The following is a 22,279-nucleotide window of genomic DNA, read 5'->3' on the forward strand; positions in this document are numbered from 1 at the left end:
TTATATATATAATGTGTATATATAGAATTATAGTTAAAATATTTTGTATAATGAAAAATAAAACACAGGAATTAAGTTGTGCATATATGCAAATATTTTTATGTTATTTGCATGTATATGCATAAATTTTACTTCATATATGCCTTGTTTTATCCATAAGTGAAATACTACAAGTATAATACCATTGGGATCCCTAGAAAAATCTAAGCTACTCATATAAATTTAAGGTCTCAGTAGAGCAACGTTAATATTAAAAGCAAAATTAATGAAAAAAATAGAAAATGTAGAATAGAATAATATAGAATAGAATAATAATAATAATAAAATAAACAGAAAAATTTCCCTGCTCAGAATTAGGAAATAGAATACTTCTTCTGTAGTATATTCCGTATTAGAAAGGAATTCCTTTGCCATTCAATGTCCTTGCTTAGATTTTGCTGGAAATTTTCTCGCTATGTGGATTGTTAGGTTTTGTTTGTTTTATGTGGTTTTTGTTTTTTGTTGGAAATAGGTGCATTTCTGATAAAGAAGTGATTGATTTGACTGTATAAAAAAGGATTAAAGGGATTTCCTGGAAGGAGGCTTTGGTATAACTCAACCAAGGGAAGAGAAAGCAAAAGCTAAGGCTACTTGATAAAGCATCTTCATGCTTAGTCTGAGAGAGAATAGTTATTCTCAGTATGGTTCCCAGCTGGCAAACGCATCCAAAAGCATAAGCCCTTTGCTTGATTCCTGTGGGCAAGTCCATAGCTTTAATTCTTTTTACCAGTCATTAAGTGCTATTCTGTAAAGATAAAAGGGAGCTAGAAAGGATTATTAAACTTCTAATAAACTGAAATAACCAAATTACTAGTTGCACCCCCATGCAATGTTTGGCAACTCTACCTATGGACACACATATACATAATTGTATTTCCAGCAAATTTTTTGGTAATAATTCTTTATTACAGCATTAATACAGCTAGAGTCATGTTTTTAATTACTGGAACTCTGGTCTGTTTATAAGTTAGTTTTGCTCTGGAGCTATAGATTTAGGTTGTATGGGGCTTGGTTCATGCTGCAGTACACAGATGTTTCCATCAATATTTGGGGCATATAATTTCCTAAGAAGTCAACTTTATAGTTTGAACGTAAAACGCTAATACTTGTTTTATTAAATTCTCCCCAAATTTGTTTGTATAGTATCTCTTTGGTGGTATGATATATTACACAAGCAAACTAACCCCCAGGGAACATATTACAAAATTCAGCATTTTAAAATTCTACCTGCTTATGTATTTTAGCAAACTTAAGCTATCTAACTTATTCCTGTCACTCAGCAAACTTATTTAAAGCAAAACATAGTAAATGCCTCCAATTCTCTCTAAAGGTTCTAAAATATATACTCTCTCTGCTCATTGAAGGAGTGCTGCTAAGGAGCTGATCCCTTCATGAGGGAACCTACAGGTTGTCGAGATGTCCTGGATATAAATATTTAAATGGACAGTTCATTTTCAGTCATTTCATAAATTTAAATATTTTTTCTCATGTATTTATTTTATTAAGGAAAAATACCATCTATTGTGGTCAAATGCCAATTTATCATTAAGTATGTTACATTGATAGGAATGTTCCAGGGAGCAATGCTTTGATGCAGGAAAGCTTTACATACATCACACAGTAACAGTACCTAAAATCTGTTCAGGGAGACCCGAGGCATTATCTGAATGAATTATTCTACTTTCCACCTCTTAGACCTTTCCCAATCTTTTCAATGTTTTTAAATACTCACCTGGCATCATGCTACAAAAGAAAAGGAGAGAAATAGGAGAGGAACAATTAACATGGTTTTTATCTGTTTGTTTATAGTTAGAAAGCTTACCAATTTTAGAATAAACACAGAGACATGACAGGGATTTACTGAAAAGCAGCCTACCATTTCCTAGTAAATACTGAATTCCATAATAAACAAGAGGGCTTGCTCTCACATTCTTTCATCTTAATTTATTTGGCAAGCATCTGGTGCATGCCTACTAAATGCCAGAATCCTGCTACAAGCACTATTCTTTAGCAATGAGTAAGATAAAGCCAATGAAATCTAATTAAACTAAAGAGTTCTGCACAGCAAAAGAAACTATCAAAAGAGTAAACAGACAATCTACAGAACGGGAGAACATTTTTGCAAACTATGCATCTGACAAAGGTCTGATATCTGGCATCTGCAAGGAACCTAAATTCACAAGAAAAAAGCAAACAACTCCATTAAAAAGTGGGCAAAGGACATGAATAAACACTTTCAAAAGAAGACATACATGCGGCCAACAAGCATACGAAAAAAGCTCAACATGACTGATCATTAGAGAAATGCAAATCAAAACCACAATAAGATACCATCTCACACTAATCAGAATGACCATTATTAAAAAGTCAAAAAGTAACAGATGCTGGTGAGGCTGTGGAGAAAAGAAACACTTATACACCGTTGGTGGGAGTATAAAAATTAGTTCAGCCATTGTAGAAAGTAGTGTGTCTATTCCACAAAGAGCTAAAAACAGAACTACCACTCAACCCAGACATCAAATTACTGGGTATATACACAAAGGAATATAAATTGTTCTGTCATAAAGACACATGCACATGTATGGTTATTGTAGCACTATTCACAATAGCAAAGACATGGAATCAACCTAAATGCCCATCAATGGCAGATTGGATAAAGAAAATGAGGTACATATACACCATGGAATATTATGCAGTCATACAAAAATGAAATCATGTCCTATGCAAGAAAATGGATGGAGCTGGAGGTTATTATCCTTAGCAAACTAACACAGGAACAGAAAATCAAATACGACATGTTCTTACTTGTAAGTGGGAGCTAAATGATGAGAACACATGGACACATAGAGGGGAACAACACACATTGGGGTCTATTGAAGGCTAGAGGGTGGGAGGAAGGAGAGGACCGGGAAAAATAAATAATGGGTACCAGACATCGGAAGAGCNCCATCAATGGCAGATTGGATAAAGAAAATGAGGTACATATACACCATGGAATATTATGCAGTCATACAAAAATGAAATCATGTCCTATGCAAGAAAATGGATGGAGCTGGAGGTTATTATCCTTAGCAAACTAACACAGGAACAGAAAATCAAATACGACATGTTCTTACTTGTAAGTGGGAGCTAAATGATGAGAACACATGGACACATAGAGGGGAACAACACACATTGGGGTCTATTGAAGGCTAGAGGGTGGGAGGAAGGAGAGGACCGGGAAAAATAAATAATGGGTACCAGGCTCAATAGCTGAGTGCCCAAATAATCTGTACAACAAACCCCCATGACCTGAGTTTACTTACATAACAAACCTGCACATGTACCCCTGAACTTAAAAGTTAATAAACAAACAAACAGACAAAGCCCTCCTCTTATTGAGCTTACATTCTAGTTAAAGAAGGCAGCATATAAGAAAATAACATGTCAGCTGGTAATACAAACAATGCAGAAAAATACAGTTAGGTAAAGATAGAGTGGTGAGGGAAGCGTGAATGAATTGTTTTAAATAAAGTGATACGGTGAAGACTACTCATGAGGAAAACTGGAGCACAGGCAAGGAACTGAAAAAATAATCTATGTGTACATTGGAAAAAAGTACATTCCTAGCAGAGGAAACAGTAAGCACAAAAAAATCCAAGGTAAAGATATGCTTAACAGGTTCAAGCAAGAGCCAGAAGCTGATGTGACTAGAGTGAGTAAATGAGGAAAGTGTACAACATAAGGTCAAAGATATCACAGGGAGACAGATGATGGCTGAGCTCATTGCCTGGGTGAAGAATGTCAAATTTTCTTCTGAATGAGAGTTGGTGTAACTGCAAGATTGCAGAGAAATGGCATGGTCTGATTCACCTATCAAAGGATTAGTTCTGCTGCTGTGTGATGAGTAAACTGTAAGGAGGCAAGAGTGGAAGCAGGCAACAGATAATTTCAGCAACAGATGATGGTGACTGTGTAGATACTTAAATAGTGACACTCTAGATATTTGGAAGTCAGGTGGAATAAGATTTTCAGATAGATGGAATCTGAGATGTAAGAGAAACAGAGCTGAGGAAGGAGGACTCAGAGCATCTGGAAAAATCTAATGGGATCATCAATGTGTCAACAACATGATTTTCCCGAACACGATCCCTACTTATACTCAAAACAATGACAAAAAGTATCTAACATTTTACAGGCTTTTCCTCTCTGACTTCTTTAACCAAAAATTGAACTTTCTATTTTACTTAGTTCTTAGATACTCTAGACAAATCATGGTTCTCTCTTTCCATTGTTTTTGCCACCTACATACTGATACCTCAGCAAATGACTTCTACATTATCAAGTGTTGGCCAGGCACAATGCCTCACGCCTATAATTCCAGCACTTTGGAAGGCCAAGGCGGGCAGATCACCTGAGGTCAGAAGTTCGAGACCAGCCTGGCCAACATGGTGAAATGCCGTCTCTACTAAAAATACAGAAAAAATTAGCCAGGCGTGGTGGCGGTCACCTATAATCCCGGCTACTTGGGAGGCTGAGGAAAAAGAACTGCTTGAACCTGGGAGGCGGAGGTTGCAGTGAGCTGAGACGGTGCCATTGCACTCCAGCCTGGGCAACACAGTGGGGCTCAGTCTCAAAAAAAAAAATACATTATCAAGTTTGTCGTCCAAAACCAGTCAATCACAAATCTGGGAAATAAAAACTCAACTTCACTGTGGTTGGCTTTTAAATCCCTTGCACCTACAGATTCAAAAGAGTGGTAGGCAGGCATTAGATAGGAGTACCATGGCATTCTTTCTGAAGTGCCTAAAAGCAAAGGCTAAAAAAACTCTTTAAATTTTATCAAGACAGCATTGAGGAAATACTGCAAGAATAATTAGCAGTGTCTTTAGCAGGTGAATAAGGTGAATAATTCCCTACTTGGGGCCCTTCCGCTAATCAAGTTAACATGGTCTGAGCTACCAAAAGAGTGTGAGGGTCAGAAGTCATGCAGTGTCAGGGGGCTGGCATGCTTCCCTTCCATGTGTTTGCTGTCTATAGCTGATGTCTATCGTTAAGCTAAAGTCAAATGATCCACAGCCCATGATGAGAGTGTGACTGTTGCACAATTCTACCAGCATTCTCCCAGGTGGGTTTTGCAGATCATTAACCACATAAGATTCCCTGAGATGGAAAAAAGCTTCTCTGATCAAACAAATATAGCAAATGTTCTATCCTGCATTCCTTCTGTAAAAATTTACAATGTTCTTTCATTCGAGGTTTTCTCAAGTCCTGCGGTAACTAAACCATTAACTGCTTAACTAGCATTTCCCAAACTTGTTTTACCAATGAGTAAAGAAAACAAGAATCCTAATCTGAGAAAGGAGAAGAGGATGACCATTTAGAGACATATTGCAAAGGAAAACTGTCAAAACTTGGTGAATGATTTAATGAATGGATGAGACAGAGAGATATTGAAGATGACTTCAGTTCTAATGCTGATGACCAGAAAAGGGAGAAAAATACACATTAAGACAAATGACTTCCAAATTCTAAAAAAATTATTTTGTTTCAATTACACTCATTAGGCATGATGGCTATGTTCCATGTGCTAAATCAGGCATTAAGAACAATGAACAAGAAAGAGATTAATCTTGTATCTGCACAAGTTAGACTAAATGGACCACTATGAGAACTAGTCTGATGCATGCAGAGGAATGCCATAATTCAGGAGCACTAATATTTTACTGGGATTAAGTACTCCCTTTGAGAATATGGAAAGCATTGTTCAGGGAAGCATTCCAAGCAGTAACATCTAAACTGAGACCTATGGGGGCAGAGCATTTTGGTCAGGTGATGAGACATATTGTTCAGATACAAAAGCAAGGCAGACAGATCAGATGAAGAGCCAGTGAGTCAGGGCTAAATTATGCAACAAAGAGAAATGCAGTTAAGTGTGAGCTCCCCACACAAGATGAAAGGGTGAAACACAGTTAAATAAACAACTGTGTGTCAACTACAACTGCAACCACGTTATAGGCACAGATATTTCTAAATGAATATAAAATCAGACTCTTTCCAAAAGAAGTCCAACACATTCATCTCACACATGAGAAGATTCTTTTAGATACTGGGGTGCCATGTAATGTGGCAGAATTAAAGGAAAGGAAATAAATCACCTTTTGCTTTGGGATCCTTCTCATATTCAAAAGGTCACTGGGGCCGGGCACGGTGGCTCATGCCTGTAATCCCAGCACTTTGGGAGGCTGAGACGGGTGGATCACGAGGTCAGAAGATTGAGACCACCCTGGCTAACATGGTGAGACCCCATCTCTACTAAAAATACAAAAAAAAATTAGCTGGGTGCGGTGGCAGGTGCCTGTAGTCCCAGCTACTCGGGAGGCTGAGGCAGGAGAATGGCATGAACCCTGGAGGCGGAGCTTGCAGTGAGCCGAGATCGTGCTACTGCACTCCAGCCTGGGCAACAGAGCCAGACTCCACCTCAAAAAAAAAAAAAAAAAATGGTAACTGGTCCTTTCTCCCACAAAATAATTAAAAACTGTAAGTGAATGAGGCTGGGTGTACTTGCTCATGCCTGTAATCCCAGCACTTTGGGAGGCTGAGGCAAGCAAATTACTTGCGACCTGGAAGGCCAAGGTGGGCGGATCACTTGAGGCCAGGAGTTTGAAACCAGCCTGGCCAACATGGAGAAAGCCTGTCTCTACTAAAAATACAAACATTAGCTGGGTGTGGTGGCACACACCTGTAATCCCATCTACTTGCTAGGCTGAGGCAGGAGATTCACTTGAACCCAGGAGGCAGAGGTTGCAGTAAGCTGAGATGGCACCACTGCACTCCAGCCTGGGAGACAGAGCAAGACCACACCTCGAGAAAAATAAACATAAAAAGTAAAAGACCACTGAATAACTGAATAGTTAGGAAAACTGTTAATACACTGAGGTCTGAAACATTCTTTGTTTGGAAGTCTGAACCAGATTCTTAAATACCTGACACTTTACTATGACTTCTGTCTTCCACAGCCTTTTGTAAGTGATCAAGGCATATTTCCAAATACTAGAATTTTTGCTGACATATCTGAAGGGATTAAAAGGTAACTACTAGATTTAAACAGTGAGTTTTGTAAAACTGACTGCAAGCAACTTTCTGCAGGTAACTGATCTTTTTCACTTGTTCACCTTCACACTATGATTCAGCTGAAGTTAGAAACTGTTTCTTGCCTTCAACAAGTTCTCAGACCAAGTCAGAAGGAAGAGTTCTTGTGTATCCAAGTAAACTCAATTTTTGTTTGTCGCCCATTTGCTCTTACGCTATTCTTCGAATCCCTACTGAGACCTGACAAGCTCAACATTCTGACATGCATCTTCATTTGCTATAAAAACACATTACTCATCAAAATATAAGCACATTCTCATACAGCATATTTGATATACCAGGGTGGAGCCAAATTCTAGGTGACTCTTGGTTTAAGACAACTTGAACGACTCCTTCTAACACTTTTAGCCAATTCTGCATTTGGATAGCATTCTCTCAAATGTTAAAATAACATGTAAAGGAGCATTGTCTATTTCAGGCATCAAACTTGTTCATCTTTTATAATATTCCACGAATCTGTTTTTCACTTTTCTCAAATAAAAGACAGCTTCAAACTGAAGGAGTTTTCTATTTTAAATACAATTATTAAAGTATATTGGTGTCCAGTGGGCTCAATAGAAACATGTGAAAATTTATTTTTACCTAATTGGCTATAAGGTTCAAGAATATGGCACTGTCTCCTTCACAACCTCTTTGAAATTAGAATCCCAAAAGTCAGGGGAAAGGGCTAATTCACATCTGTGACCTATTGGCCCCTGGATGACAGGGACTAGGTCTCATTCACTGCTGTGTCCCCAGTGTTTAGCATAAACCTCACAATTTTGGGAAACTAGACAACTCTAGTAAGCACTCAATATATAATTATTTAATAAGTAAACAAACTAATGCAAAGCATCAAGCTCAACAAAATAAAGCATAATAAATGGCAATGTTGGGCTGCGATGCATTCTGGGAAAGGAGCAGCACCAAATCCAAGATGGCAGCCAGCAGAAGATTGATGAAGGAGCTTGAAGAAATACGCAAATGTGGAATGAAAAACTTCCGTAACTTCCAGGTGGATGGAGCTAATTTACTGACTTGGCAAGAGCTTATTGTTGCTGACAACCCTCCATATAAGGGGGCCTTCAGAATCGAAATCAACATTACAGCAGAGTACCCATTCAAACCACCGAAGATCACACTTAAAGATCTGTCACCCAAACGTCCTCTAAAAGGGGCAGGTCTGTCTGTCAGTAATTAGTGCTGAAAACCGGAAGCCAGCAACTAAAACTGACCAAGTAATCCAGTCCTTCATAACACTGGTGAATGACCCCCAGCCTAAGCATCCACTTCGAGCTGACCTAGCTGAATAATACTCTAAGGACTGTAAAAATTTCTGTAAGAATGCGGAAGTTTACAGAGAAATATGGGGAAAAGCAACCGATGAACTAAAATCTGCCATGATTGGTTCTAGTAAGTGTGAGCAGAGACCCCGTGCAGTGCATTCAGACACCCCACATAACAGGACTCTGTGGAAACTGACACGTGCCACCGTCTACCATGCTGGCAGTTACTAACTTTCTACAGTTTTCTTAATCAGAAGTGTTCTAGGCAACCTGTAAATAAAGGATTAAAAATTTAAGATGTTCTAAAAAATAAATAAAAATAAAAAATAAATGGCAATGTCTGTAAATGAAACAAACTCTGGTTGGAAAAACAAAAATGTGGTGTTGAAATATTTTGCTGTATTTTGCCTCATAAGATTTTATTTTCTTAAGCAACTATTAAAACGAATTAAGATTTGTCTAACATTTAAAAGAACTGGAATAACGCAGATTATTACTTCATCAAAAGGCAGAATCGCTAGGAGAAGAAGTGATTCCTCTATATTCCAATCTTCTCTTTCTAGGGGACAATTTGAGAGGGAAATCTTTTCACTATTTAGGTCTGGACTATCGTGTTAATAAAATCTGATGTTGAAATGGCTAAATCACATTGGCTGCTATACAATACATTTTTTTAGCTACAGCATTGCTTTTACAAAGTAGCTTTTACATACTTAGCAATCCAGCAGGTGATAAACACATATGTTAAGAAGGATTAATGCACTTTAATGGAGGAAGTAGGAAACCAAAATAAATTCCATTTAAAGAGATTAACTGAATCTTTTGTAACAGGATCTCTTTTAAAATGCATGGAAACAGACATCTGTAAACTGTCTTCTTTCAAAATGTAATGTGGCAATCCCAACTACTCAGGAAGCTAGGGAATGGGGAATGCTTGAGCCCAAAAGTTTGACACCTGCCAGGGCAACACAGCAAGACTCCACCTCAAAAAAAAAAAAAAAAAAAAAAAAAATTTTTTAAATAAAACCTTAAATAATGAAATGCAGATTACCCTTTACAAATAAAATTTTTTAGTGAATTTAAGAAACACCAGTATCATCAATATTAGAAATTATGTAGGTAAGTGCCTGCATTCATATCCAAATTCATGAAAAGAGAAGGCAACTATTCATGTTTTGAAAACCAAGGCATAATACTAAAATGTCTTAACTCCAAGTTACTTTGGAGTACTTTATTCAGGAAAGTCTGTTAACAAAAGTAACAGACCTACCTCAGAATTTTTGTAGGTTACAATATTGTCCTCTTCACTAATCCACCCCTTGCCCCCGCCGCCCGCCCAAGGCAGAGGTTTGTTCTTGTTGCCCGGACTGTAGTGCATTGGCACGATCTTGGCTCACTGCAACCTCTGCCTCCCAGGTACAAGTGATTCTCCTGTCTCAGCCTCCTGAGTAGCTGGGATAACAGGCGTCCACCACTACTTCTGGTATTTTTAGTGGAGACAGGGTTTCACCATGTTGCCCAGGCTGGTCTCAAACTCCTGACCCCAGGTGATCCACCTGCCTCAGCCTCCCAAAGTGCTAGGATTACAGGCATGAGTCACCACCTCTTCACTAATTTTATCTCATGTTTTTGTGTGAATGGAATTCACTGTCTACTTTGTAAGGATGATCATCAGTTTCCTAGAATGGACAGCCTTAATATTACTAATGGAGTTTTAATATATGGTTTTAATATATGGTTCCTCGCTGTGACTTCCCATCTCAGTAAATGACAGATCCATCCTTCCAGTCTCTCTGAATACAAACCCATCAGTGTAAGAGAATGTAGGGAAAACCAGTGTTTCTCCTGCTCTCACTCATCACTCAACACTTCTGACACCAGATTCTTCAACAGACACCAGCTGAGCATCCTCTAATTAGATTCGATCCTAACACTATCCACCTGGACATAGCATCACCCCTCAGTCCCTCATGACTGCCCCCCTCTTCAGATGCCAATTCCAAATCCCAGGTTGTGACTTGTACTTCGACCAACCAGCTATAAATCAGAGATCCTATAACCCACCTCTTTGGGTTTGATTACTTTTCCAGAGCAGCTCACAGAATTCAGAGAAACATTTCATATATATTTACCCATTTATTATTAAAAAAATTACAAAGCATATGAATGAACAGCCAGTTGGAGAGCTGCATAGGGTGAGGTATAGGAGAAAGGGTGCAGAGCTCCCATGTCCTCCCTGGGTGGGTGTGCCACCTTCTAGGAACCTCTACATGTTCAGCTATCCAGAAGTTCTCTGAACCCTGTCCTTTAGGATTTACATAGAGGCTTCAATTCTACAGGTATGACTGATTGCACCACTGGCCATTGGTAATCAATGCAACCTTCAGCCCTGCAGAGGCTGAGATGGGGCTGAAAGTCCTAATCCCTGATCATGCCTTGGTCTTTCTGGTGAGCAGCCCGATCCAGAAGTTACAAAGGGGCCTCCAGCCATTAGTCATCTTATTAGCATACAAAGGATATTCTTGTCAAGGGTTTTAGGAGCTGTATGACAGAAAACAGGGATGAAGACCAAATACATATTTTACAATATCAGAATTAGCAAATTCAACTGGCTCTACTTTTAGAATATCCTCCTACCACCTTCACTGTCATCTCCAAGCCACTGTTATCTCTCACCTGGATGGCTTGCAAGAGAGAGGCTTGTCTCATGCTGCCTCCTTTGCCCATCTACAATCTGTGTTCCAGTTTCTCTTCTCAAGAGCAAGTGAAATGATGCCACTCCTCTGCAATGTCTTTATCAGAATAAAATCTGCACTCCTCCATATGTCCGGCACAGGCTTCCAGGGTGTTTCTCACTGCTGCCTTCATGACCTCTTATCATAATACTCTTGCCCTTGCTCCACTGATGCGCCCTCATCTGTGAGATTTACGCTTCCTGTTTCTTCTGCTTGGACTGCATTTCCCTCAGCCATCCACGTGGTTCTCATTTCCTTGCTTCTTTCAGAGAACTATGCAATCACCCCTTACCAGTTTGTGTCTCCCTGATCAACCTATATAAGATAGCACACATCCCCCATAACTACCTACAGATAACACTCAGTCTGCTTTTCTTCACAGCATTTATTCCTCCAAATACATTATTAGCTAGTAGAATGAAATTTTAAATGAATAGAAGATCTACCTCTTCTTTTTTTTTTTTTTTTTTTCCTGTTAGGATAGCAGTTATTTTTATTTTTTTTTTATTATACTTTAAGTTCTAGGGTACATGTGCGTAACGTGCAGGTTTGTTACATATGCATACTTGTGCCATGTTGGTGTGCTGCACCCATCAACGCGTCAGCACCCATCAATTCGTCATTTATATCAGGTATAACTCCCAGATCTACCTCTTCTTAACTGGAATTCTAAATGCTTAGGGTAGAGTCTGGCACATAGTAGGCAGAGAACTAATGGTCCCTAAAAAGTACTGACAAATCAAGAAGAGAATAAGATGATGTGTACCTGGCATCCAGGACACAAAACTCCAGTGGTAACAAGAACACTGTCCCCACTACTCACCATCCTTATTCCCGACCTTCCTCGAATGTGAGATTACCTCTAAGAATTAGCCTTCTTGCCAATTGTTAGCTTAAATACCATGAACTATAACACATAATGAAGCTGGAGGAAAGCAGAAAAAATGTTTACCCTCACCCCATCTGAAAACAGTCAACACACGATTCCTCACTCAGTAGGCACTCAATAATACATGACTGTCTGAAAGCACGACCATTTTTATTTTACTAGAGAGGGAAGCAGAACGAGACAGATGACATTTTCTCACGACTTGAGCTTATACATTTGGAAGGAAGAAAGCAGTTGTAGTAAGAGAGGCAGGCTCTTCAAATTCTCACAAAACACAAATTCCTAGTTTTGTTTTGGATGGGAAGGGCTTCATTTCAGTCACGTTGGGGAGAAAGGGCAAAGGGAAAATGCTCAGACTATGCTATTTTTAAGTTATTTGGTAAGAATGGCTATTTTTCCCTCTGATATTCTTGAACCACCCCAACGTCATGCTTCCATGCACTGCTGTCTGGACGCTATCAAAGGCACGGCTCTGAGGTGAAAGGAAGGAGTCAGTCATATGCTCATCTTCTCACATGATGCTACCACTGCTGATTTTTTTAAAAGCTTTGTGACCTAGAAAGGAGATGTACGGTATGAATGATGCACGGCCTGCAGAGAGCATAGGGCGTCATCAGTCTATTTATACCTCCAGGAAGGAAAAAATGAGTACAGGGTAATGCCTCTATATTCCAAGGACTGAGTATGCAAAGATTATCTGGAAGAAACAATAAACACCACAGTGAGGGCGGCATTTATGTCGTCAGTGAGAAAGAAAACGTGAGGCCATATTCCCGTGTTCCTTGATCGTTCCAAAATTCTGTTGACTTTTAAAGAATTTCAAGTTGATCCCCTGATATTTCCCATGACTGCATAAAGCATCCCAAATCTGAGTTAAAGACACTGCCACCCACATTTTAATACAGCTTCACCTCATATGTGCATATGTATTTACATTTAGCTATAATCGATAGTCATTTGGATATACTGTAAGTCCCGAGGGAAAGTTTTCCAGGGTTGAGAAAGTATTTGGAAAATCCTTACAGTTACTTATGTTACTTAACTCCAAAAAGGGGGAAAATGAGATTTACTCAGATTTGTACAATATGATACAAAAAAAAAAAAATTCTCAAGATGTGTAGTTCATTTATTTCCCTTAAGATGTGAAATCTTTCCAGGACAAAGCAGGGGAAAAGCACCCAGGCCCAGCTGCTAACAGTTATTCCTGCATCACTAGAAAATTTAATGCCAGGCTTTACCTCTCAACTTCCATTTGTTTCTAATGTAAGCAGTATAACATGGAGCCTAACAGAAATGATGTTCTGAAACATACCCATTTTGCTCTTTTGCAACCCGTTTATTTGTGCAATTACTGCCAATTTCACTTGCTGTGGAGTTATTTTACTAGCAGTGGCGACGGGTTTGATGACAGCTGGCCACAGTATGAGGTGTTTTCTAAGGTTTGACATTAGGTATTTCCTAGTGCAAAATTTACTGATCCCACATAGGCTCCAACCTAGAGCTAGGATTCCTTAATGGAACACAAACTGATTTACTTTGAATACACTCAAGCTTCACAGCAAACACTTCCTGTTTCTATTACTGTCCAAGTCTTCTTACCATGTCTGAGGCAGACAATTTAAGACTTGATTCCTCACCCTTTCCCTTCATCTGCTGAAATCCCATTTAGTTTTAATGCACCAGGGATGCACTGGTATTTCATCCTATGCACTCCTTCCACAGCCTGACCCATAAAGGGCTGACACTGAGTCTTAGCTTGTCCAGATCAGAGAGAATTAACACTTTTATTTCTTTAATTTCAAAAGCTTCCAAGGTAACTTTTGAGCTTGTAAATGTCAATCAATTGCTGTCAAGACAATTATATTCTTAACCCAGCTGCTACATATAGGAAACATAGAGACTAACAGAAACTCAATGAATTTAGAATTAAAACAGTAAGTTTATCTGATTGACTATGCTTCTGAAAATGTAAATGGATGATACAAATTAACACAAGCAATTCATTTTATTTGGTTTGGTTTTGGTTTTTGAATGGGTTTTTGGGTTTAAGAGGCATTGCCCTTTGTTTATGTGTATTCAGTGTCAGAAAGGAAAAGTGAGCAGTGTGAAGTCTTATTAGATGGAAGACAGGTTTAAAGGTTTAATGCATGGGGAAAACTGATATTCATGATGGACAGGTCAGGAGCTGGAGAGTAGGGATAAAGAAAGCAGAAAAGAAAAGAAAACTCAGCTACATGTACTCTGTAAGTGAAACTAACAGGTACTTGATAAATATTGGCTGGTTGATTACACAATGGAGGGGAAAGGAACAGCATGCTGTATCATCTTTAAAGACTCCTCTACATGTGCCACACTACTATGAATAGGAAATCGTTTTTCCTGTGCTCAATAATTGTAGAGCTCTCTCGTCTCTTAACTTTTTGCTACATAAACCAGTCCTGCAAGGTCCTCCCTCCTTCTTTTCCTTCTCTCATATTGCCATGGGGGAGCTCACCGAAGGAGTCTGCCTTCAAATGGAGATAAACCTAGCACAAACAAAATCAGTTGTGCTTTCAATAGGTTATTGAAGTGCAAATATTTGAAGGGAGTTTTAAACAATTTGGCAAATTTTCTGAGAGGCAGAGTAATGATGTTCCATAAGAAAATTTGCTAAATGACAATAAGTAAAATAATACCTATTCCTCTTTTCAAAAAGAAATTTCATTTTCATGGAATTAGGGTTTGTTATGATTTCCATATTTAATCCATAACTTACGCTAATGTCTCTGTTTATAATTTTCAACGTAATCACTGTGGGGCAAAAGAAAACAAAGGGACCTACACAGACATATTTAATGTACACACAGCAAATGAAAATAGTCTTATGCAATTTTTAAAACGCTAGTCAAAAGAATGACTAGTACAATTTTTTGAAGGAAACAGGTATTTCTTTTGATTTCCTAATTTTATGTCTGTATCCTAAGTCACACTGACAGTCATCATTCATTCTAAAAAAAAATGAAATATTACCTAAATAGTTTATGTCAGCATTAATTGTTAAATAAGTACATTTGTAATTCCTCCTGTCACCCATATCCCCTTACATATCTATGTAAATAGTCAAGCTCCTATATCCAAGCTAGGAGTCAGGAATACAGTGGTACAGTTTATCAATATCCATAGATAGGACAGGGTAAGATTTCCTCTCACTTAACATTTATATTAAATCTCCCTCAAATCAATTTCTATATAATTTATTGCAAAAAGAAATAAAAACCAGCAGTTAGTGCTGACAAATTAAACTAGGGGCAAATACATACTAAATATATACATTTATATATTTACATTTGTATATGTATATTTATATATACATTTATATATTTTACACCTATACGGGAGCATTTCATTGTAGAATTTTGACTCAAACTCTGTTCACTACCATTGACTGATAAATTATTTATGAAAGATGATCATGACCTCCCTTAAAAAAAAAAGGATCCCTCAAAGCATGATATATTTCTGAGAATAATGCAACCTATTTTCTGTGACACTGCTTTGTTCTTCAATACTATCAGTGGATGGACGATATAGTTTTAACACATTTTTGTGCCACGGCCATGAAATGCTCGCATTTACTGCGTTAAGTCTAAGCATATGCTTCAATATTCAGTGTTTTCAACTGAGATGATGATTTTAAAAGATACAATCTCACATCTTTAGGATTTTTTCAGTTTTCACTTCCAAACTGCAACATTTGACTTGACACTTTTACCAACTATTATTGAACATAAATTTTCTAAAGAATTGTCTTACAATTTCAGATCTTTAACACACTGCAGTGCTGTTAACTATTTCCATGTGTCTCCCACTTTCAGCCACGTGGTAGGACTGTGCTTCCCTGTCTCCTTGACGTTTGGTGAGGCCATGCGGGGTCAGTGAAATGTATGCACAAGTGGAATGCATCACTACCAGCCAGAAGTGCTAAGAACCAGCGTGTGACTACCATGTTCTCTCCCTCTCCTAAGTGATTGTGAAAGCATATGTCAAGTGGAGCTTCCTTCAGAGGTAACTATGATAAGCAAAGTCTTCCTTTCAATCTACACAAACAAGAGGGAAATCTTTTTTTTTTTTTTTTTTTTTTGAGACGGAGTCTTGCTCTGTCGCCCGGGCTGGAGGGCTGGAGTGCAGTGGCCGGATCTCAGCTCACTGCAAGCTCCGCCTCCCGGGTTTACGCCATTCTCCTGCCTCAGCCTCCCGAGTAGCTGGGACTACAGGCGCCAGCCACCTCGCCCGGCTAGCTTTTGTATTGTTCAGTAGAGACGGGGTTTCACCGTGTTAGCCAGGATGGTCTCAAACTCCTGACCTCGTGATCCGCCCATCTCGGCCTCCCAAAGTGCTGGGATTACAGGCTTGAGCCACCGCGCCCGGCTGGGAAATCTTTTTTGTTGTAAGCCATTACAATATTTGTGGTGGTTGTTACTGCAAGATAGCTTAGCCTATCCTAACTAATAGACAAAACAGGTCACGGTTACGGGTCACACACTGGAAATTTGGGGAAAAAATTACATTAGATAATTGTAAAAGCCATTTTAATATGGAATAGGTAGTGTCAATGATTGAATTCCATTTTGGTGTAGAACCACATATCTGGAAACAGATTTTCAAATTTTTATGAAGAAGAGGGTTAAGAAGCAGTTCAATACTTCACAATAAATGACAAAAGCAGAGCAGAATAGATGGACCCAGAAATGCAAAAAGGTCATCCAGGAGGAAGCACTAACCTAAGGAAAAGCAGAGGAAGACGGCAAGGAGATTTCAGAGAAAGGAAAGTAGTTACAAATGAAGCTATAGAGATTGGCAGGGCCTTGTACATCATGGAAAGAACAAGAAAGGCATGCTATGGGCCCTGGGAGCCCTGTAGGATTGTAAGCACATGTACTATACAATCAGACCTGTAATTCCAAATGGTTTGTCTAGGTAGTTTAAAGGCAGGGTTAAAGAGAAGGATGGGTGAGATGAGACAGAGTAATTGGGAAGAACACATTACTCACTCTGCTCAAAAACATCCTATGAGTGACCACAGCTTACAGAATGAAATATCCCTCCTTCCCCCTGTTACCAAATACCAACATCAGGGAACAGAGATTGGTGGTCAAGACCCCAGTCCCTGGTTTCAAGTTCATCTGCTTCCACATAATAGTTGTATCATGTCCTGAATTCTTTATCTGTACATTTCTACTTCTTAGGTTTACCATGAAAGTGAAATAATTTATGTAAAATGCTTATTTTGGCAAAGTACCTGGCTCTTAGTGAGAATTAACTTGTCAATCTAATGCATTTTATGACCCATGACATAATTGCACTATTCTTCTTCAATACCATATTTTTTTTTTTACTCTTCTGCTCCTAATGATGTTGCCTTTGACTATGTCTGTCTCAGGTCTCTCCCTGTTCAAATTCCACTCACCCGTCAGAACCCACACAATGACTATCTGCTCCAGGAAGGATCCTACTCAATGACTACTCTACTCCATGAATGCTCCCTTTGCCTCAGGAAATAATCTCTTTCAAGTCTGAACTATAACAGTTTCTAATTGCTTCATGGTACTTAATTATATATTATTTGCAGAATTTATTTTTCTCAATTATGTTCTATTTTTCCTTTAACCAGTATTTCTTCTTATGTATCCACTATACTCCCAACAGTACTTTGTGGCAGTGCCTTGAACTTACTCAGCTTCACTGTTGAATAATTCAAGGAATTAGATCCAATCCTAGCATATAATTTCATTATAATTTATTTGTATGATACATAATGTTTTATGCATGTGTCAGAAACAATTTCACAAAACGGGTACTTTTCTCCCTCCTTTTACTTATAAATAATCAAAGGTGAGATAGGTGAAGTCATTCTAAAATGGCATGGCATATTGATAAGGAATCTCAAAAGAATATATCCATATCTGATGGAAAACCTCTAGCTCCAGGAGCAGAAATGGAAGAAAGCTAAGCTTCCACAGTGAGTTAGATCACATTCTTCATTCCACAGGCATAAAGATGTCACAAAGTAGATAAGGGTCCTTGTAAACAACTGGCTGTTAACAAATAGTTTTATTTTTCCCCAGACTCTACCACCAAGTAAACCTACTGTTCCTTGATACCCTTTGTCCAGGCTGTAGTAAACAAGTACTCAAGAAGTGTTACATAAGTAATGTGACTTATTGAGAAATAGATTTGTACTTGAAAAGAACTATGAATAGAGTTGCACTTGGCCCTTGTAGTTTGATCATTGTAACGTGAAAAAGATACAGCCTATCCCAGTTCTTTTGGCTTAAGTGAGCAAATAAAATTAAAAGGGACTTGGAGAATAATTTTGCTTACCACTCTGATTTCAACTTTTCTGAAATAGGCTTTGAATATTAACGTCTACTTCACAAACTTTTCACTACACTCAGTCGCAAGCAACCCACAGGATCACGGAGCCATGCCACCAATTTCTTCTTCCTTATAATTACGTTAAAGTTTAAGTCTTTTGGGGGCCAAAAATCAAATCCTAACTACTCCTTGTAAAACCTGGAGCAGGGCAATATCCTACACACCATCACTTTTTCATACCTCACCACACTGTTAACTCTTTGAAATGTCCCTTGCACAGGTTTCTCTCACACTCATTAGACTCAGAGCTTAATCAGATTTCCTTGGATCTTACACCATACAATGACTTTTAAATTGTCATCATTTTTATACAGTACCCAAATAAAAACAATCAAAGAATGTACACAGAACAATTATGGGTTTTGAAAGTTGATATCAACTTAGATATTGATATCAAAATATGTAGGGAAATTATCATTTATGTAGAGTTATTTAACCAAAAAATGTGGTCACAAAAGCAAAGCTCTACTAGATAGTGTTAGCTGTCTGTTCCTATTTTTTCCAGACTGACTTATGCAATATCCTGATGTTTAGAACTATTCTGTCATGGAAAATCTGTCTCTAGGGTGGGGCGAGAGGAGGGTGTCCCATTTTCCTTTTAAAGTTATAATAAGAAGCAGACAAACAATATAATAAACTCGTACTTTGCAAACATTGTGCAAATGCATTGCAAGGCTACAAGGTAAAGACAGAAATACGCATTTTAAAATAAAAACTTAGCAGACACCCATTTTGCTCACAGCATGAACAATACATTAAAATCAAACCATTTTTCCTTATAAGCAGTCGGCAGTAACCAGTGATCTGAATATTTTTAAGTGCAATAGGTCATATATCAAATGGAGTTTATTTCATTTTCCTCAAATGCTACTGTAGAAATTTAAAGACTATGAAGAAATAATAATTTCCCTTTTCATGAAGATAAAGAATCAATGAGTATAATAAAACTTCATTCAGGTTTTTGCCTTTTCTATGTTGACTACATGATATGTGGATATAAACATAAAATTCATACTGAAAGTCATAAACCAATGTTAGGAAAAAGTAAATTTAGAGTACCTTTGCAACTGAGTCTTGGTCTCTTCAAAAGTGAACCTTTCTGCTTTTATCCCTTTTCTTGCAAAGCTAAGAAAAGCCCTTTTAAAAGTCCTATTGTTATTTTCTGGATTATTACAGAAAAATTATATTTTGAAGCTACAGATTTCATTTTTTTAACATTCAAAACTGACTTAAGGATGGAACATATTGGTCAGGCACAGCGACTCACAACTATAATCCCAGCACTTTGACAGGCTGAGGCAGACAGATCACTTGAGATCAGGAGTTTGAGACCAGCCTGGTCAACATGGTGAAACCCCATCTCTACTAAAAATACAAAAACATTAGCCAGGCGTGGTGGTACGTGCCTATAGTCCCAGTCACTTGGGAGGCTGAAACAGGAGAATCGCTTTAACCTGGGAGGTGGAGGCAGGAGAATGGCTTGAACCTGGGAAGTGGAGGTTGCAGTGAGCTAATATTGTGCCACCGCACTTCAGCCTGGGAGACAAAGCAAGACTCCATCTCACAAAAAAAACAGAAACAAAAACAAAAAAACGAAAAAAAGACAACATCTTAAGTGACAAGCGAATCCAAGAATCATGGGTCTGGCTCAGTGATTGAAAGTCATTATTGGACTAGAAGCAAGGCACATCTCTGAACTTTAGTTGTGTCAGAGGAAACATGCTAACTCACATCACAGTAAGTCCATATCCTGTGTGATAAAGATATTATAACAGAAAGCTAAATCACTCCAACATTTCTACTTTACAGTATGTGCCTGAATGCATACCATATTTGCCTCTACTATATTTTGCATTGCTTTTTAAATGAATAACTTTTGAACCATATTTTCTCATATTACTAAATCACTAAGTGCAATGTCAACATCTGAAAATAATTATTTCTGTGTATTCACATAACCTTGGAATGCTGAGAAACGTATTTGGCTTGAGACACAGCATAACAGCCATGACAACTCCGCCTTAACATTATATACAGCAGACTTCTTTAAGGGAGGAATTACCATGTGGTTAAAGCCTTATAGTAAACACTGAAAAGCTGGCTGTGCTGAAGATAAATTGAAATTTTAGGGGGCTGAACACCTGTGGATACTTAGGAGCTTCCTTAAAAGATAAATAGCTATAACTTAGAGCACTCTGGAGAAAATGGAACTAATTCTTTTTAGCAACAATCTACAGCCAAGAATAGGAAGAATTCTCTAGAGAGAATCAGTTATCAGAGACCCCCAAGAAAGGTCTTAACATTCACAATAGCCTTGCACAGGGCTGCTTTGTACAACAATTGTAACAAAATGATTTCCTGCTTTGATTGGTTATCTTATTGGAAAAAAATTCTTTTTCTTTATATAAAAGAGGTTTAGCTAAAATTGGGGGAAAATAGCTTTATTTAATATAAACAACCCTCAATTTAGTTTGTTTCAACCTTTCAAGCTATGCACTCAAAGGCATGTCTACTCGGATAAAGTGTTAGCTGTGTGAGTACAAGTCTATTTCCATTATAGGCCTTGACAAAGTTGGGACACATTACCCCTCTAAATCTCATGTTGAATTGTAATCCTCAGTGTTGGAGGTAGGGCCTGATTAGAGGTGATGAAATCATGGGAACAGGTTTCTCATGAATGACTTGGTGCTGTTATCATATTAGTAAGTTTGTTCTCCCAAAATCTGGTTGTTTATGACTGTGTGGCACCCCCCGTGTTCACTTTGCTCCCTTTCTCGCCATGTGACACACCTGCTCCTGCTTCCCTTCTGCCATGAGTAAAAACTTCCAGAGGCCTCCCCAAAAGCCGAGCAGAGGCCAGCTTGTGCAGTCCGCAGAACCGTGAGCCAATTAAGCCTCTTTTCTTTATAATTGACCGAGCCTCAGGTATGGGTATTTATCGCACATCATCCAACACTCTCAACTTTGTTCAGTAGCACAGTCCAGATGTGTAGTCAATACTCAAAGGAATCAAATAGCATCAAACACACACACACACACACACACACACACACACACACACACACACACACACACTCTCTTAAATTTTACCCAGGACTCCAGGCAGGAGGGAAAAGAAAAGAGGAAAACAAGAAAAGTCATAATTATTAAAACTGTAGAGGAGGTATGATTAAAAATTAGCTTTACCATCCTGCAAAGAAAAGCAGTGTTCTAAGGGGAAAGCTAGTTCAATATCATTTAATCCTAAACCTTGCCATGGCTGGAAGTGAGGGCTAATTTGCCATTACACGTAAAAGGTTTGGGTGTCTGAAGAACTACGTCCAATTTTCAAATACACACATGATCTTTATCGAGGATTTAAGCCTCCCTTGCTCTCAATTCCCGTCTACAAGAGGAAAAGAATATGTTTTATAAAACCACCTGATCTCTTGAGAATGTACATTTCCTGGAACTGGGAACAGGCAGAGTAAGGCAGTCCTTATTCAATTCCCTCAGAGAGCAAAGGTGACTAGAAACCAGAATCCTGGAGATGAAATCATTCATATCTCCTGATAAACTCCCAGTTCCTCTCACTAAATATTTTTCTCCCTAATCCCAGACACTATAACTGTCAGTCATTTCTGGTCTGTTATTCCAATATGAGCAGTCTGACTTAAGTGCCATAAAAGTCTTGGGAAAAAAACATTTTTGAACACTGGTGGGCTCAGGGGACTGATAATGGAATATGAACCTTTCACCTCTAAAATGGTTCCTTGGGAACAGAAAGCAGCATAGCTTTTTCTTTTTTTTTTTTTTTTTTTTTTTTT

At 38.3% G+C, this 22,279-nt stretch overlaps 1 protein-coding gene and 1 pseudogene across 1 annotated transcript in view; one reads left to right on the plus strand and one right to left on the minus strand.

Annotated features, from left to right (window-relative positions):
• The window catches only part of PDE3A (phosphodiesterase 3A), a 326,043-nt gene that overhangs the window by 236,066 nt on the left and 67,698 nt on the right, over positions 1–22,279 (minus strand).
• Positions 8,087–8,541, plus strand: LOC108539732 (ubiquitin-conjugating enzyme E2 L3 pseudogene; annotated as a pseudogene).

The sequence above is a fragment of the Rhinopithecus bieti genome, unplaced genomic scaffold (assembly GCF_001698545.2).
Source record: "Rhinopithecus bieti isolate Rb0 unplaced genomic scaffold, ASM169854v2 scaffold_15769, whole genome shotgun sequence".
NCBI classification, from domain to species: Eukaryota; Metazoa; Chordata; class Mammalia; order Primates; family Cercopithecidae; genus Rhinopithecus; species Rhinopithecus bieti.